The sequence below is a fragment of the Drosophila miranda genome, assembly GCF_003369915.1.
Source record: "Drosophila miranda strain MSH22 chromosome Y unlocalized genomic scaffold, D.miranda_PacBio2.1 Contig_Y1_pilon, whole genome shotgun sequence".
Classification (NCBI taxonomy): Eukaryota; Metazoa; Arthropoda; class Insecta; order Diptera; family Drosophilidae; genus Drosophila; species Drosophila miranda.
Genome location: NW_022881603.1, coordinates 21,377,703 through 21,396,776, shown reverse-complemented (window position 1 = coordinate 21,396,776; position 19,074 = coordinate 21,377,703). Strand labels below are relative to the sequence as shown.

The following is a 19,074-nucleotide window of genomic DNA, read 5'->3' as shown; positions in this document are numbered from 1 at the left end:
ATTCCAGCGTTGGCTTTGGGCCATTAAAAGCATGTTTGGACGCTATGGAGAAAGCCGCTGCAGCTGCTATAAACTTGATGTGGCTGCGGCTGCGGACATCCGCTCGACATGGACTTGCTCGCTATGGCGGCTCCACACATCCTGCAGCTCGTAAAACATACACTGGGAGAAGCAAATCTGGGATAGGGCAGCGCAGCGGCCACCAATCCCCTTTCTTTCTGTGCTTCTTGTGACAGCCTTGGGCACTCAGCAATGCACTCAAAAGACAGAGTCAAGGTGGGGGCGTCGCCGGCTAAGGTACACGTGCCGGGCCAGGCCCTGGCCTCCGTGCCGTCTTTTCTCGCTGGAGGCCAAGTTAAAGGCTTGGCACAGGCACACCCATATCCCTTAGCTACCGAATCCCCAGCCTTGTTATGCTTATTGGGAGACTCATGACTTATCTGCTTATTATTAGAACATGAGCAATGTCATCGCCTAGCGCCTGTTCTTACCTCTTCTTTACCTGCCTTCCACTCATTAATTCGGTGGCGCCACGCGAATATGGCATACATTTGCTAATTTACCTATGTTTTTCCCATATCATATGTTTTTTAATGAATAAATGAATAGAACGAGCACTCTGACAGAAAGGATAAAGCAAGGCGGAGCTCTAATCTACTATAAACAGAAAAAATGCTTTTGTGTTGGGAAATGTCTGAACGATGAAGAAAACGAAAGTAAGCTTTGAAGATTAAGCTTTCCGTCTTCCGCTGCGCTTTGGCTTGATCTCTGACTGCACTCTGGCGCTAGAGCAGAGAGGGAGAGCCGAAGCGCACCACAAAGAGATCGAAAGCCGACAAATAAAGCTGCACTTAATCGTCGGCTTGTGTCGTCGCAGCTTTTGCTGTACCGTTAGGCTTAAGGCGCGGCGTGGCCTGGCTAATGTGCACACAACTTAATCACGTGGGTTATTTACGTGCGTATGCAAATCGTGTGTGTATTAATGAAAAGCTTCAACGTGTACCTATTATTATGATCAAGTGTGTATATATCTGCCTGTTATTCTTATTGTTACTGTTGTTATTCTCTGCTGCAAACACAATGGCGTTAATTTCCCACTTGCCAATTGTATAAGTGCAAAACAAAAGGTTCTGTTCTCGCAGTTTGTTTTTATTCCGTATATCGTATCGTATCGTCTATAATAATTAATCAATTTAATCGGATTATTCATTTGGGTTTGCGCAACCCTTGGGCGCCACTTTTGTCGACTAAGGTGATGATTTTATTAACAATACTTTGCGTTCCAATGGGCTAGTAGAGAGAAAGATCGAAACCTGTTCGCTGACCATTAATTAATTGCAATAAATTAATTAGTCACATGCCGACGCTTACCGGGTCGGAGCTATGGATATGGGTCTGGGTCTGGGGCAGGGACTATTCAGTTTTTGCTTGTTGCGAGGGAGGAGTGGGTCCAGTACTTGGGCAAATATCTTTATGGCCGTTTGACCGATTGGCTCGCGAACAATTCCCATAAATCAGTGGAAAATTTATTGATGTCTGTGGTTTTTGACTTAGCCATTTAATTTGTATAATTTGTGTAGAACCATAAGGGAAATCTGTTATTTGAGGGACTTTCCTTTTAAGATGAGGCGAGACATGCTTAGGGAACCGCTAAAGAACTAATGGCAACGGATTCCCTGCTTACCCAAAACAAAAGGTTTTTCTAGGAACTGCCTGAGAGAATATTGTGCTTGTCATTATCCCTTGGGAAGCATACTGCTTCCTAAGCTCATCTCCATTTCAAAAATATTTCCGCTAGAGACTATCATTAATATGCACAACAAATGCCCTGATCTGTCAATTTCAGCTTCTAAATTCTAAACTACGACGCAACTGCAAAAACTTTCCATGAGAAAAAACGAACGAATATCTTCGGTGGAGCTGGAGCTGGCGCTGGTGCCCCCCAGTGGCAGCTTATTAGCTTAATTATAATCTATCCGATTAACAGACAAGTTGATCTTCCATTGAGAACTGCGCTGCATCAACTGTGCCACATGTCTACAGTTTTTCTATGGCATATGGACACACACGTTTCCTGAGTCCCCAGTATTTTTTTGTGCTACTGTTTCGAATGCCATCAACTCAACGCAAAAACAATTTCACCGTGATGTCATGTCAACTTGGCTCACGATTATTACTGCAATTTAATATCTACGAATCCGACTCTCCATAAAAACACAGCAGAAACTAGCATCAGGTGGAGCGGAATCTCTCCATCGTCTGTCAGCCTGAACATGTATAATTTCCAGCGATGTTGGCCAAAGATGACAACGCATTGAATTACGAGGCGGGAAAGACATTAAGCTCCGAGGGGAAGAAATTATTAACACGTTTTTGCGATAGAACTCCCAGCGCCATTGAGCGTCACAATTCTCACGCACATACCATACCCCAAGACGGCCCCTACCATTCCTTTCGCCCTTAAACTGTTACCGTATCGCACTTATCCAGCAGGCACTGACAATATTTGATATTTAAACCAAATATTGAACTTTGTGTTTAAACAATTGTCCAAACACCTACAATGCAGTGTGACGTTAATTAGCTGGAACCAAGAATTTCAATTATGGTGGTGCTTGCTCTGAAAACGAATTCGATTTTCAGCTCTGGGCAAATATTTTCAATTTTTATCAATTCGAGCGGTGTTTGGTATCGCTTGTCGGGCGTCGGACATGACGCCAGAGATCGAAACGCTTAAAATACGCACACAACAAATGCAATTAAGATCTTTATTAATTGCTTGTTGGGGCTGCACAAATAGGGTGGATCCGTAAGAGAAAAACACATTAGTTACCCTTTTGGGGCTCTTAATTGGTTTCTTTGACTTTCGCGTACCCTCTCAGGGGCTATAACCACTTTGACCTGAAGTTTAAAACGCCTTAGCTGATGTCCCAAAGGCATTTTAGGTAGAGTATCTGAAGATTCGGGCCCCAAACTGATTAATTCCATCGTACATTTTATTCCTATTTCATTCACTCTCGCAAGTAGTTTTATTTCTTTCGTTGAGGAAGTCATCATCACGATCATGATCGTCATTGTTTAAATTACTGAAACGAAGCGTCTGCTGTTGTTTACCTATCAATGTCCGCTCTTTCTCCCGCCGGCCACCTCTTTCTTTCTTTTGGGGCTTTTGCTGTCATGCGAACTTTCAGTTACAGACTTGCCACGGAAGCCACATCCAAGCATCACAAAAACTAAAGCTGTACAAAGCACTAGGTAAAGGAAGGATTTTGAATACTCTTCCAGTAGCCCGCTGCTTACAAATACCTATAAGGACCGTTCGATGTTATTCTTATCGCTATTACCCAAGTTATAGTTATATCTACCATTCTCTCTGATACTTCTCAGTATTCCTTGGAGTCTTCCTTGTAGTCCGAATCATTATACCCTCTGCAAAGGGCATACAAATAGCTTCGGGGCTAATTTGCTGTCTTTGTCATGCTTCGTTGTGAAAATTATCGTCTGGCAATCATGTCGTAATCGGTATCGATAATGGGCGGAGACAGCAGCCCAGGCCGCCGCCTCACTTCGATTGAATGGACCACCAAAAAGATGATTTATCAAAGGGTCTTTGAAGTTTCTTATTAAAGATGATTAATAGCGGAGGCGATTAAGAGAGTATGTTTAGAAAGTGAAAACTAAAACGGCAGTAAAAGGAGGTTACAGCTTTGAATGAAACCAATTTGATATGGTTTTCAATTAAATTTGTTGCTCAGTTATACAACTTATTGATCAAGCTCTAATTATATTAGAAAAATTCAAACAAATTTAATTCAAACTGTCCCATATCTCAATTCAGATTTAAATTGTGCTAAATGTTACCACAAATTAGCTAAAAGTGGTTCTAAATTCATGTCACACTCTTCTAATCTGTTCTAAAATGTGTTGCTAATTAATAATGGAAATTTTGCAATGATTTGCTTGAAACTTGTTTGATTTCATGATCAAAATTGATTTAAAATGTGCAAATGCCAATAAAATGATTATAGTCCCTCGAGCATCGCCCATAGGCGGACATACATCTCACTTGTGTGATAGAACCGTGGGTGTTTTTCGGCCCAAGAGAGCTTTCACCATTTTCAATATTTTTCAAATATTTTCATTGAGATTTGCTCCAAAAACAAAGCGATTTTGCACACTCTCCGCCTTCGCCTGAGCCAAAAATTCGAATAACCTTCGCACATGGTCTGTCCAGCCTCCAATCTGCACTCTCCACCATCCACATCCACCTCCACGGGCACACACTTACCTGTTTTCTCAACTATTTTGTAGTCTTCTGGGGACCGGTTGTGGGGGCTGCCGCTCGAGTTTAGCAAGGTGTTTGGGTAGGGGGACGGTTGGCGCTTCAATCAAACTTTTGTTTTGCTTTCGTTTTCGAATAGATTTTTTTTTTTATTTGTTTGATTTTTGATTTTTGTCGGAGTAAAAGTGAGTATGGGGGCAGGCACTTGGATCGAACTGAATTGTGCCAATAGCTTTTGTGGCCAAATGGTAATTGTTAAGGTTAAGAGTCTTGAGGTTGCACATTGTCGGGCACTCCAGGGGGAATGAGAATGGCGCAACAAATGAAGTTTTGTCAAATCAATTTCAATTTCTATTTCACTCGAACGAATTTTTTTCCTTCTTCGGCGTGTTTATGTTCGCACTGGGCTCTCCTCAATGGCAATTATCAATTAAGCCTTCTCCGCCGGACCGAAATGGAATGGGAAAGCGCGTCGGACAATAACTCGATTTTACTACGAGGTATTTTCAATTAAATTCGATTTAATTAAACCGATTTCCTTTTCGAATTTCTATTTTGAGTTCAGCCTGGACAGGAACCACTGAGCTGTCACGCTTTTCGCTTTTCTTCGCCGTCTCTGAGTCTGTGCTACAACGTTCGCTGTTCGAGCGCAAATAAACGCTACCTCGCGCTTACCTGTAACTGATATACTCTCGGTGGACTGCGCTGCGGCGTCGCTGTGTACAACGACGCTGGTGTCGGCGTCGGCGTCGGCGGCAGCGTCAGCTGTGGCAGAGCGACATCAGATTTTATTTTTTCGGGGCTTGTCCCGCGGTTAAAGAAAGGATCCACATCCACCTGTCCTCTGATGACTTCATCGAATGGAAATAAGGGAGAGGCTGTTCGCACTGGACGGAATATGATAATGTATGTTTTCCCAGGGGTGGGGTGGATAATATCCACTGTAGTTCAAGTGTAAACGAAGAAAATTCCAGAATAATCTCTGGATGGAAGTATTCTTTTTTATACCCGATACTCAAAATGAGCATTGTTATACCCGATACTCAAAATTAGTATTGGGGTATATTAGATTTGTGGTAAAAGTGGATGTGTGTAACGTCCAGAAGGAATCGTTTCCGACCCCATAAAGTATATATATTCTTGATCAGCATCAATAGCCGAGTCGATTGAGCCATGTCTGTCTGTCCGTCTGTCCGTCCGTCCGTCCGTCCGTCTGTCCGTCCCTATTAGCGCCCAGTGCTCAAAGACTATAAGAACTAGAGCAACGATGTTTTGGATCCAGACTTCTGTGATATGTCACTGCTACAAAAATATTTCAAAACTTCGGCCCGCCGACTTCCGCCCCCACAAAGGACGAAAATCTGTGGCATCCACAATTTTGAAGATACCAGAAAACTAAAAACGCAGAATCATAGATAATGATTATATCTATCAGGTTGCTGAATCTGGATCAGATCAGATTATTTTTATAGCCAAACGGAACAAATCAATTTGCAGTGGCTAGTATCGGGTATAAATGTAGAGTTGCGGTGTCCGCAGCAACTCACAACGTTCCCCCTCGTTTAGTTTTGAGCATGAGGGAAAGTTCAGTTTCCATTTTGAAGGTTTGCACACAGCCTGAAAGCATTTCGCACGCCATTTTAACCATTTGATGTGTGTGGTGTGTGCTACGAATATGGTTTACAGCCCTCGAGTGGCCATAAAAATACCATGATTATTCGAATTGTGACGGTCATGCGGATCCTCAAATTTCGAACCTGCAGACAGTATTATCACCTCAAACAGACCTTATCTGTGGAGCCGCAAAAACCTCAACATGGTTCTGGTTCTGGTAATCCACAGCCGTTGCACGTGACTGCCCCACCCCCCATCTCCTCAGACTAAAGAGTAAAGAGTTTTCTTTCCAGTTGTTTTTATAGCTCATTAGTGCCACTTTTTTCGCTAAAGGGCTATGGCTGGCTGGCCCCTTATCAGTTTCACTTTTTAACCACTTTCCACGGCTTTAAAATTGATTATGGATTTGCGCTGATGGCAAGAACCTTGTGGCGAGTATTCATAACAGGCCACAGAGCAACAGTTGCAAATTATTGACAAAACAAGTGGCGACGGGACCCGAAATAAAAGAAGACATTTGCCGAATTCCTCATAAGTGAGTACAATATTTGTTTGTGGCCCATAACGAGAATGTCTGTTTACGAAACTCAGACGGAATTGCGGAATTCGGGGGTCTGAGGAGCTTCACATTACCGACTTTGCTACCCTAATGAGTAATTATATTTAATGCCAGTTAGCCATTAAAACGGCACGAACGGGGGACAACCACCGGCGGGGGTCTGTTCGGTCTATGCTGCCTGTCGAATTACCAGCAGATCTGATATGGATACGCCCCCAGCCCCAATGCTTAGCCCCTCCAGCGATTTCATTCTCATTCATGTAGGAAATCGGTTTTAATCCGCCAGCTTGCTCTTTGTGTTCCGCTGGGACTCATTATCACTTGGCTCTCTCTTTTTGAGTAATAATTGAACAGTAATTGTAACAGTAATTTTTTACCACATTCAATTGATGCGTTAAATCAATTTCATCGGTTTTATACACCAAGCAGCAGGCAGGAGCAGCATCCTGGACAGAGTGCTTTAAAAATGAGATGCAAGGTCTTTGGCCATCGAAACATTGCCATACAATGCTGGCTGCTGTTTAAAATCCATGCAAAAATGTTAACAAAAATTGCCAGAAAGCAATTGTAATTTGTATTTTGTTCAATTATCTGTTTTCTCTGCACTTGCGTCTTGTGATGCTGTGAAAACAATGCCAGCAGCAACAAAACAATCATAAAGCCTAAAGCCCAGAGACTGGGGCAGACAGACCAGACTCTTCCAGTGGCATTGAAACAGTTTGGAAGTGTAACTGTAACCGTGTGTGCTTCCAGGCATCCACTTGATGTGCAAAAAACAACGAAACAAAACGCCAACAAAGATCCCAAAGAAAGACTAGACAAATGGGGAGGGCTGGCTTTGAAAGTCGAGGCTGCAGATCCATCGATTCCATGGGAGTTACGTATATCTGTGATAGAGTGTAAGACCCAGAAGGAAGCGTTACCGACCGCATAAAGGAGCTGTTTCTGGATCAAGAGCCAAGTCGATATGGCCATGTCTGTCTGTCCGATCTCAGAGACTATAAACGCTAGAGAAACCAAATATTGTCCTTCGATTCTTCCAGGAATATATGTGTACCATGTGTACCTTCTGTGATTGAAACTAACTTCTGCTGGAAATCATAATACCCTCCTCTTAAAGAGTATAATGTTAATCTTGTGTGCTTTGTGGCGTTGGTTTTGGCTTTGTCGTTGTGTCGCTCTGTGGAATGATGTACTTATGTACAGTTATTATGTTTTGTGTGGTGTGGTAGGAGGGGTAAGGGGGGTAGGGGGCGACAGCTAATAAACGGAATAAATTACACGGGTGCACAGCAGGGGCCGAACAATAAGCGTACATGAGTCGGTGGAAATATGTACATATATGTAACCCAACGAAATTGGATCAATCAGGTAGAATACGCATGGCAGGGTGTGTTTGGGTGATTGATTCAGACTGGGCACAAGCCGAAAAAAAATTCAAATAAAGGTCAATGTCACAGCTGTCTTGTGCTCTTCGCCCCGCCCCTCGCCCTCGCCTGACACTTCATCAATCTTTGCTAGTAGTCACTGTGTTCGCAAGTGTATGCACACTTGTGTGAGTCAGTGTATGCGTGTGTCTGGCGATGCGTGAGTGTCCATGTCCGACTCCGAAGGTATGCAAATTTTGCCAACGCTCTGATTATGGCTTTTGCTCTAGCCGTTTGCCCAGACATCGCATCATGTGGGTACATGTGCTGCAGTACAGTGGAGACTGAGTAGAAACACCATTCGCCACAACAAATCTTTTCTGTACCTGAACCTTCATAGTAGTCATAGTCCCACTTATAACTTTACAATCTCCTTTCAATGGTTCTCTGTAAACACTCGCCTGTTGGTTTCGTGGAGCCTTCTCTGTACTCATACTCGCACATATATCACACATAATGATTCAATAAGGCCGCAGCTTGCGGTTACACAAACGGCTGTTTGTCGTTGTGTAGGGGTCATGAATCGACTCAGTATGTGTTGGAACGCGCCTTGCTGATCAGCTGCCCGACAGCTGACCGCAGAACGGACAAGTGTAGAAGTCAGCCGAGGTCAGGGTTGCTCAATTTTGACAACCTAGAGGGCGTAACCTCCCCATGCAAGAGTGCATGCAAATGACAAGCGGCCAGATCAAGTTTCCGGCTTCGATCTTTTCCTGTGCGACAATCAAGCCAACAAGACGAGTTTTTTAAACAGTGAAAAGTTTGCCATCCGCGCCGAATTACACTACATAAAGTAAAAAGTGTGTATAGTGCCGGAAGGTGTATAAGTGTAGCCGTTTCTGCTGGAGCAACCTCTTCTGTGGGCGTTCCAACCCAGAGGACCGCCAGAGGCTGGATTAATCTGTGAACATCCACGGATTCCGCTGCCACTGCGGTAAGATAAATGTCGATCCTCATTCTCCGGACGAATATGTAATAGAGGTAACTCGTATTTTTGCGCAGCAAAAGATTTCCTGCGGAAATTGCGGACCAGCTCTTCGGAAAGAAAACTCAATATACCGTTCCCGCTTCCATAGAGCCCTGTATTAATAGAGTTTCGTCAACATATAAAAAGATCTCGGTCCGTGGTTAGAAATGGCGCATTAAAGCCGGTGGTGAGGAAAAATTATGGCCCGAGAGATGCCCTGAATAATTAAAATTAATAGTTACTTTTTTTTGGAGACCAGATGCCAGTTTCCCAATTATCAGTTCCAAAACAGACCAATGAAGTTCCTAATATTTAGCTTTAATAGCTTTTATAAGTAGGGCCCGTTCGTTTTAAGAATTTATATAAAGTGTGGAAAATAGATAGAGGAAATTGTGAGAAACCTAAGAAGTCCCGAGAAGAAAAGAAAAAACAGAAATTTAATGGTTTTAGGACTAACTCCGTATGAGGAAAGTCAAAGGTTGCGAAAAATAATAATGTAAACGAAAGGAAGGATAATGTTCTATTTCAGAGTCGCCGGGAGATCGATCTTTCGCCGATGGAGGAGCATGACTGCGTGAGTACAATCCTGCGCCTTTCGTTTGATTCTGGTAGTTGCGCCCGATCCTAATCTCTCAGAAAAGAAAATAAGACTTGAACATAAGATAAAATCGCTAATGAATAGCTACCACCTTACACTTTCCTCACTATATCCCATATTACCCGTCGTGTACAAACGACCGAAGTAACGAAAAATGTAAATGAATTTATGCCAGGAATACCCTGCTTACAATAAGACGACCTTTAATCATTAACTTCACCCCATATCACGTTATATACGCCTCAGAATTCTCATACACATGCATATACATGTACATATATTAGATATAAAGACCTAGCATTAGAAAATTATGCCATCTCCGATTATATTAGTTTTAACCGTTTCTCGAACAAATATATAATGAAATTCAGATAAAGATAAGGTAGAATGAACTCTGTGCCGGCGTGCGTGTAGCCGCGATCTAGCTGAAGGGGCCGTCTGAAACTTCCAGTTTCGAGGAAGATGGGCATAGGTTGGGTGGGCAAAATGGGCTACCACACTGACATCCGTGGGATAGCAACCGATATCTCCTCCCTTTTTCTCTCCTTTTACTCTCCTCCTTTTCCTCTCACCCCTTCACCCTCTTTTTCTCTCTCTCTCTCTGGCTCTCTCCTCTCCTCATCCCCTCTCTGCCCTATCCTTTTCGAAGCCTTTTTTATCTTTTTGATCGTTCTACCGATAGTTTTCTAGCACTGTATCGTCGCAGCACGCTCAATTCTTGGGAAAACAAGAAAATCGTTAAAATTGTCGTGTGATAACGTTGAAAAGTGGAGACGATCGGCACGAGCAAGAACCACCACCCCAAAGCCGACGAGCTAGAGCCGGAACATTTAAAGCGTGCCCCGCCTTTGCAGATCGCCCCTCCACTTTGTCTCACGTAGACGAGCGTTACACGTTACAGTTATAATAATATTATTATAATTAAAAAGATAATTTTATTAAATGATTTTAAGATAAGATTTTCATAAGTTTTCATAAGTGGCGCCCAACGTGGGGCCCGACTGGGTAGATTCTAATACTCGGCTGGACCCGTGAATGATTAGATAGAAATTTTCATTTTCCGCTTTAAAAAAAAAAAAAAAAAAAAAAAAAAAAAATTTATTTTTTGTCAAAGTTTGTTTGCTATTCCTTTCTGAATAGTCATCTGCAGTGGAAATCAGATAAAGGAGAAGAGGCATTCCTTTCTGACCCCAGATGACAGTCAGCAAGAAGAGGCTCAGTTGACTGGAAGCGACGTAGGCTAGATCCTTCAGTGGAATTGCAGAGCGCGAATGACGAATGTCGACCGCCTGACCCTGCGGGAAATACCGCGTTAGTTTTCACACGATCCTATTAAGTAAAAGGCTTCTTCGACTCCAGCGCTTTGGAACATAGGTATTCTGCTTTCGAGCGTTACTCTATCCACGATGGAGGGAAGAGATTTATTCAAGATTTACTGACGGTGGTCTTAGAGTTGGCTGTCGGAAGCTGGAAAACAGATAAACCAGGTTTTATTATCGGTTACTGTCCGCTGCCGGCGTCGAACAATCTGGGTACCCACTGTCGAGATCAGTGTTGATCCATGGATGCGAGTCGCGTTAGAACCGAAACGTAAACCTTTCAAAAGAGATATCGGAAAAAAAAAAATAGCAAGTAGATTGCGGTGCGCGAGCGTCGGTCATAGAGTTCATTTATTATAAGTATTAAAGTTTATTACCGAAATTTGAGGGGAATAAAACAAAGTTAGGAAGAATTATAGTCACGGCCTTCAGTACAGTATTGTTGAACCAATCACATGAGATATAGATTATAGGAGACGACTGAAACAAGTAGTATTTTCTTGCCATGGGTTTGGACAGATCTCCTGGAAAGGAAGCCCAAGGGGCAGGTGAAGGTGTCAGCCTGGTGTGCGCGCTGTGCCAGAAAGCCATACTGACCACGGATGAGGTATTCCGTTCGGTTTGCGAGCACGAGTTCCATCTTCCCTGTATGAGCACCCATTTAAAGACTAGTAATGTTTGCCCGGTATGTAAAACCAGGTGTAGAGCTGTAAGCGGGGCGGTGCCGAAGGTAGTAGCGCAAAATACTCGCGCTCAGTCTAAGGAACGTGCAAAAGGGGGAGAAGAAGCGAGTTCGTCTAAAAATATAGACCTGGTGGCTATGGAACAGAGATTGCTCGCTTCGCTAAGTAAACGAATGGCAGAGCTGATTCAAAGCTCGGTAGTTGATTCAATGCAACAGTTAACCCGAACCTCAAGTCAGTCCACTGTCACCGCAGCTTTAGACCGTTCTCCAACGCCGTTGTCCGAGCAGTTGCAAGCAACCAGCTATGGAGAGGGAACTGGTCCTGGCCGTAGACAAGCACCCCAAAGCATAGATCATCCGTCACCATTGCGAAGCGGTTCCTCTGATTTATCCCAGAGACCGGACAAAGTGGTTGATAATTTCATATATAGAGTAGAGGCATTGACTCATCAAACTTTGGAAGGAAATTTTTCCGTGCTTTGCCGGAATGTGAGTGTTTTGTTTGAAGGGAAAGCTAACGAGTTCTACTGGCGACATCATAAGGCTGTAGTTGAAGTTCAATGGGATACTTTATGTGCTGCCTTACGACTGCAGTTTCGCCAAGAAAAAGATGACGTTGACATCGAAGAACTGATCCGAAACCGAAAGCAGAAGGCAAGCGAGACTTTCGATGGGTTTTACGATAGCATCTCTAGCTTGACCGATCAGTTGGAAGTACCCTGGACCATTCGGAAGTTGGTTCGGGTATTGAAGAACAACCTGCGTCCGGAAATTCGCCATGAGCTATTGAACGTAGAAATAAGAACGGTACAGGAGCTCAGGGAAATTTGTCGAAGACGCGAAATCTTCTTAGAGGACGTTAGAACCTCGCATGGGTATGCGAAAACCATGCCTTTTCGGCGAGACATATCGGAGCTTAAACAGGACGTGGAGGCCCGAGAATATTCAGAGAGTGAGAGGGAGAGGGAAGTAGACGCAATTGCATTGATCTGTTGGAATTGTCGGAAGACGGGACACAGATATCAAGATTGTGTTTCGGAACGGGGAATTTTCTGCTATGGCTGTGGCGCTTCTAATACATACAAGCCAAGTTGCGAGAAATGCTCAAAAAACTCCAAGCTCAGCACGCCGAAGTTGCCATTCAAACAGAAGACTTCGTGTGTGCTACGCCATCAAGGCAGCAATACCGATTAGAGGCACTTCCACTACCAGTAGTGACCACGATTTACCCAGACCTACAATCAAGCAACGACAGCTCACTGTTGAATTGCACAGACAAAACCAGATTAGACGATTCAGTTACCGGAAATGATTTGTATATAGAGAGAGGGCAGCAAGATCGCGTAAGGGGAAGCGAATGAATCGGTTTTGGCAAAATGTAAAGAAATGCCGGTCAGGAATTAAGCATTTGAGCGCTCTCGCAGACATAAAGAGAGATCCTCGTCCGTTCTTACCAATCCGTTTGCTAGATCGAACCGTCTATGGCTTGTTAGACTCCGGGGCGTCCATCAGCTGTGTTGGGGGCGAGTTGGCTAAGGAAGTGGTCCTTGCCGATGCACCATACAAACGTATTAATGATAGAGCCAAAACGGTGGATGGTAAGGCTCAGAAGATAGTGGGAAGGATGAGAGTAGACGTGGAATATGGGGACGAGAAGAAGTCTCTTGAGTTATATTTAATTCCTTCGCTCAAACATGATCTGTACCTGGGAATTGACTTTTGGGAGCTGTATGACCTGTTGCCCAGTCAGTGCGAGTGTCCGAAATAGAGATGTCGAACCAAGAGACAAGCTGGGTTGAACAGCACGAGCTGACGCCGATACAAAAGGATCAGTTATCCAAGGTACTGAAGTGTTATCCCTCGTTTGCTCAAGAAGGTTTAGGAAAAACCGACTTGATAACGCATGTTATCGATGTTGTAGTGTCCAACTATTCGAAAATCAAAAGAAAAAGGAAAAGGTCGAACAAGTTAGGTACACTTTCTAGAAAGATACTTTTCATACCACCCTCGCTAGAATAGCTCGAAGAAATTGGTGGAATGCAGGAGATCCAGAAGATCATCCGATTGCACAGTTATGTTAAAGCTTAAAGCTCAACTTGGGAATGCAATAGGTACAGGCGAATAGACTTTATTCATGTGAAATCATTCCCCTGCATAGTTTCACTTACGGCACACGTATATATAGATTTTCGTGAAATGAGGCGCAGAGTGAATGGTGAAGACACGTGGAGTTACATAGATTCCAATTTTTCGCTATTATCCAATCATCCACTGTTTATTTGGATTAATAAACCCGAAGAGTGGCGTTAGCTAAACTACCCGAGGGAAAAGTGCAAATAAAGTGAAATTCTTGAAAGAAGCAAAGGTACGTTAGTCCACCGTGGAAAGATAAGGTTCTGACACAGTTTTATTTAGGGATAGGTGTACTGGAAAATCTTAATACAGCCAAGCCGGCCAACCAATCTACGGTATCAACTACTAAAACAACAAAGCTGACCGTTTGGGAGTTAGTGCATTGCACATCCACGGCGGCAAAGTGAAGGCTGAACCGTTGACGTTGGGCTAGCTCAATACCGGAAATCATTTACGGCTCGTGAAAGACCAACCACCATACACCACTGCTGGATGTCCGAACTTCAGTTTGAACCTGCCGATCTCAAAAAGCCGGAGGACATAATCGTCACCAACCTACGAAAATTTACAATGGATTGAGTAATTAGGCTAGCCTAAACCTCATTGCCTCAGAACCACTCTTGCTGTCAGCAGATTTTTGTTTTATTTTGATTCCCGTGTTTCTCAAGTTAAATTTCAAGTGCAAGTTCCCGTTTGCCTTTATCATTATCACATAAAAATCTATACGCTGCTGCTCTAAGAACCAGCTGTTTAGATCCACATATTCATATCTCGTTTATCATTGTGTTGATTAATGTAGTAACTAAATAGCTTCCTCCAATGAGTAAATTTGTAAAGTAACTGAAGATTTTGAAAACTGAGCAATATGAGTTTGGGATAATGTGTTTCTCTTTATATATATATATACATTTATACTGACCAACCTCTAAATTACACAGCGTATACAAAGGAATCCGTCAAAGTCATCTTGGGCCCAACGATACACCGATGAGTTTAACCAATTACTGTGAGTACCACTAGTGGCTGAAACCACAATGCCTATACACCAATGCAGGCGTAAGTTTGTTAAAGTAGATATATATATACTGATTTGAAAGAATATTTCCCCCTCAAATGCTCAAATAATTAAGTTTTTTTTGCTGATCCAAGAAGAAGGAAGTTTTTATATTTTTGTTTATTTGTAAATGTAAGGTATCGGATTATATCTGTAATTTATGTAAAAAATATCAATACAATCTCTTATGGTTAGGGACATTTAACATAAAAAAATAAAATGAATTGGTAATCATGAATATGTCTGCCTAAACTAAATATTATCTCCGTCCGTCAAGTACTTATGCTTATCTCCCTCAAAATGCACTAGAAGATGTTGAATCTTTGAAATGGGACAACGCCCGAATGTAAACGCGTTTGTCATGGTTGGGTGGGTAAAGACTAGGGACATACATCACCGCTGTTCCCTCCATCAGACAGAAGACGAACTACACTTTTTCTAAGCGTTTTCTAAATGCGTATCGGCGCAGAGTGGAAATGAGTTTTGTTTTTTTTTTGTTATTGATATTAACGTCGAGATCCTGTTTATTTTTTTTGAAGCGCATTATATTGATTTGTGTCAGGAAAACTGTGTAGCTAGGGGAGAAAGAACCCCGACCAATCCGACGAGCTGGACCCGAGCACAGCAAGAATGCGCGCCTTCGAACCTAGCTTCCTATTAACATGAGGTCAGGAAAAAACCATCTATTGGCCAATGTCGGAGTTAGAGCCTAAATAGGCTCTGGCCCTAACTCACTGGCGAAGACTGAACACTACACAAACATGGCGCCCAACGTGGGGCCCGAAAAGTTTTCTTTAAGTCCCAATTAAGCTCTACAAATCCATCCATTTACTATATTTCACATTTGCTGCACAACCAGTTGTTTTGTATTCGGCTGGAATCGATCGGTGGATTTAGCGATTGCAATTTGGATCCCGGATTGATCGACCCTGATAGATCTATGCTGAGCAAAATAAACAATCTTGACAGGAAACAATCTCAAAGTGTTTTGGATTTACGATGCTCTGGAGAATTTCGGACATTGTCCAGCAATTTGAGATGGTTGTAGATGAATAACAATAATAGTTACTTAGTTAAAATAGAGGAATGCGCTGGAGGAGAGTTTTCGTTTTTTTGTCTGTTTTCTTGTATTTTGAGATATTGATGAGCTAAGGAAAGACGGACATTAGGGGATAAGCAATTTGTTTCGAGAAAGTTTTTTTGTGTTAGTGAATTAAAAATAAATGGCTAAAATGCCTGTTACTCATAGTAATGAAAATCTCGATGGCATTCGCGAACAAAGCGATCCGTTTTGCTTTATTTGTAATGAAGTAATCTTGGTCTCTGAATTAGTTGCAAGTACTCCGTGTAATCATAGATTTCATAAATGTTGTATAATAGAAGCAATCACGACCACACCGGCTTGTCCGATATGTGCGGCATGCTGCCTTATTTCGCAACTACGTTGTGGTAACAATACCCTTGCAGCGGAACTTGGTGACGCAGCCGAAGAGGCAGAGACAGGAATCAAAGATATTTCAGCTACAGACCCAGGAGCCCATACTCTGAGAAGAATGGGAGGCCTTTATAAGAACCGAGGCAGAGGTAGACCCATCAGTTCGAAAGGAGGCGTGACCACTAGATCAAAATCGCGACATACAGATCCTAGTCGGTCAGAGCAGGAAGAAAATTTATCGGGAAAATCGCCAGACGACATAGTAAGGTACATACAGAACGCCTTAAGCGTTCAACAAGAAAATATGATAGATGACATGGTTGATATTTTGAATAAAAACATCGAAGAGACAATTCAGAGACAACTGGCTACACTCAATCTAAACATCGCCACACAAGCAGTGGGACATGTGGAGACTGGGAATAGGCAGTCCGGCGTACGTGCTTCGTTAGCAGGAAACATCTCAAGTCACAGTAGTAGTAGAAGTAGGTCAAATGCACAGTTAGCACCTGCAAAGGCAGCTAACATAATTCAAAATTGGCGGATAAAGTTTGACGGATCGAAGAATGGTATATGGTATACGCTCTTTAACTGAACAGAACTTAAGTAATGATTATCAGGTACTTTGTGATCACCTGTATCTCTTGTTCGCTAATAAGGCCAGTGATTGGATTTGGAAATTCCACCGTAACCATACCAATTTTTCTTGGGAAACCTTTTGTTTTGAATTTCGCAAACGATTTGAGGACGCTGAAACTGACCTTGACATATGGGAAAAGATAAGGAAACGCAGACAAGGCGAAAATGAAGTTTTTGATGATTATCAGTGCGCAATAGAGGATTTAGCAGATAGACTTCAACAAGGCATGTCCGAAAGTCAATTAGTCGAGTTGCTGATTAGGAATGGTAAACCAAGTTTGCACCATGAGCTACTTCATTTAAGAATATCAAATAGGTCACAATTACGTGTCGAAGTGCGAAAACATGAACAATTCTACAATGACATAAAAGCTTGTAAGCCACGAACTTTGCGTTCCTATATTAACGAGCTAACTGACGCGTACGAGAAACAAACTCAGGTAGAATCGAATGCGCCAGATCCAGAAGTCCTCGCGATTCAACGGAAGCCATCAAACCTAACCTGTTGGAACTGTGAAAAACCTGGTCATCGATTTGATGATTGTCTAGAGCAGCGCTCTATATTTTGTTATGGTTGTGGCGCTAAGGAAACGTTCAAGCCGAAATGTCCCAGATGTAATCCAGCGGGAAACCGACCGGCGGGTGTGTCGATCGACAAAACCTGGACGCACCCGAAACTGTGAAGACTCCTAGTATACCCGTAAAATTGTCAAATGAAACAAAGGCAAAAACTAGTTTAGAAAATAAGTTAGAAGAAGCCAAACCCCATTTCTCTACTATTCCATTACATGTAAGGATAGCTAATTACAATAAGCTTCGCGATAAATTGTTTGGCGAGACTATAAATTCCAAAATCCATCAGACCCAAAGAAGGTCGACGAAACGATTAAGACAGTATTGGAAATCGATTCGCTCTGACAGAAAAAAACTGGTAGCCGCGATTTTTAGTAAAACTGATAACAGACTGTACACAGAAGTATGCATTGAAGGGAATAAGACTCTGGGGCAACCCTGAGTTGTGTCGGAGGCAAGGCAGCACTGGAGTTCCTAGCGTTAGGAAAAACCAAAAAGTGCTCCGGCAACATACGAACTGCTAATGGAACGCCAAGTAAGGTTGTTGGCAAATCACAAACTCAAATTACTTATCGAAAGAAAACAGCATGGTTAGATCTTTTTATTATCCCAGGTCTCAAACAAGATATTTATCTCGGGATAGACTTTTGGCATCAGTTTGGATTAACAGATAGCATCAGCAACGCGCAGGTTTCCGAGCTAGACGTGGGTGGAGAGACTCATGACCAAGAACTCCCCAAGTGGCATCTTTTGTCAAATGAACAACAAAGTCGCCTAAAGGCCGTTGTAGAAGTTATCCCATCATTTGCCAAACAAGGTTTAGGCAGAACAAATTTGATAACGCATAAAATAGAAGTCGGATCCGCAACACCCATCAAGCAAAGACATTGGCCAGTGTCACCAGCAATAGAGAAACTGATGTTTGCCGAAGTCGATCATATGTTAGCCCTAGACGTAATTGAAGAGTCTTCAAGTCCATGGAGCAGTAATTGCGTGTTGGTGCGGAAAGGGGAAAAGAACAGGCTTTGCTTAGATTCGCGTGAGGTAAATAAGGTCACTATAAAGGATGCTTATCCGTTACCTCATATAGACGGTATTTTGAGTCGATTGCCGCCAGCTAGGTTCATAACAGGCCTAGATATGAAGCACGCCTTTTGGCAGATACCACTCGACGAAAAGTCACGGCAATGTACGGGCTTCACAGTGACAAACAGGCCACTATATCAATATAAAACAATGCCGTTCGGGCTCTGCAATGCTGCGCAAACTCTCTGTCGACTAATGGACCAGGTTATACCGGCCCATCTAAGAAAATGCGTCTTTGTATATTTAGATGACTTACTTGTGCTGTCAGAGGATTTCGAGTCGCATTTGGTCACGCTTCAGGAAATTTCGGTTTGCCTAAAAAAGGCTAATCTGACCATTAATATTGAGAAGTCCAAGTTTTGTATGCGCGAAATAAAGTATTTGGGATTCATCATTCGAGAAGGACAAATTCTGACTGATCCAGGGAAAATAAAGGCCGTCAATGAGTTTCCTGTTCCTACATCTATAAAACAGTTGCGTCGGTTCCTAGGATTGTCTGGTTGGTATCGGCGATTTGTCGAAAATTATGCCACCATAAGCTTTCCACTGACGGAATTGTTAAAGAACAAAAAGTCTATAATTTGGAATGATGATGCCGAAAAAGCTTTCAATCTTCTAAAATCGCGTTTAACATCAACTCCGATTTTGATTACCCCAGACTTCACAAGCCAATTTATCTTACTGTGTGATGCAAGTACCTACG

General features: G+C 42.7%; 1 long non-coding RNA gene across 1 annotated transcript; it reads right to left on the bottom strand.

Annotated features, from left to right (window-relative positions):
* Positions 1-1,151: 1,151 nt before the first annotated feature.
* On the bottom strand, positions 1,152-4,917 carry LOC117191922. The gene is made up of 2 exons (XR_004474111.1): positions 3,366-4,917; positions 1,152-3,306 (listed from the first exon to the last, which is right to left on the bottom strand). It is a non-coding gene; the product is annotated as an uncharacterized LOC117191922 (long non-coding RNA).
* Between the last annotated feature and the right edge of the window lie 14,157 nt (positions 4,918-19,074).